Source organism: Dipodomys ordii, unplaced genomic scaffold (assembly GCF_000151885.1).
Source record: "Dipodomys ordii isolate 6190 unplaced genomic scaffold, Dord_2.0 Scaffold157, whole genome shotgun sequence".
NCBI classification, from domain to species: Eukaryota; Metazoa; Chordata; class Mammalia; order Rodentia; family Heteromyidae; genus Dipodomys; species Dipodomys ordii.
The window spans coordinates 5,463,222-5,463,577 of record NW_012267373.1 but is presented as its reverse complement, the minus strand read 5'-3'; positions in this window follow the sequence as shown (position 1 = coordinate 5,463,577).

The following is a 356-nucleotide window of genomic DNA, read 5'->3' as shown; positions in this document are numbered from 1 at the left end:
GAGGAGGCCCGAGGGGTGGAGGAGTGGGGCAGGGGTTGGGTGGGGAGGGAAGCAGCACGGGGCATCAATTATTAAGTGATTACATCATCCTTGACATTAAAACAACACACACAGCCCGGGTCCCCGCGGGGGGCCTCCCGAAAGGAGGGCGGGGGCGGAGTCTGGGCCAGCCTCGCCCCCAAGCCAATTCCTATTTTTCACCCGGCACCCACTCGCGATCGAGGACGTGCCCCCCCACGCCCCACCATCCCTGCGCCTCCTCCGGCCGCACCCCGCGGAAGTGTTCCGAGAGGCGGCCGTGTGAAGACCCCTCCTAGCGCGGCCACCGAGCCCGCAGCCCAGCCGGGCGCCCGGGA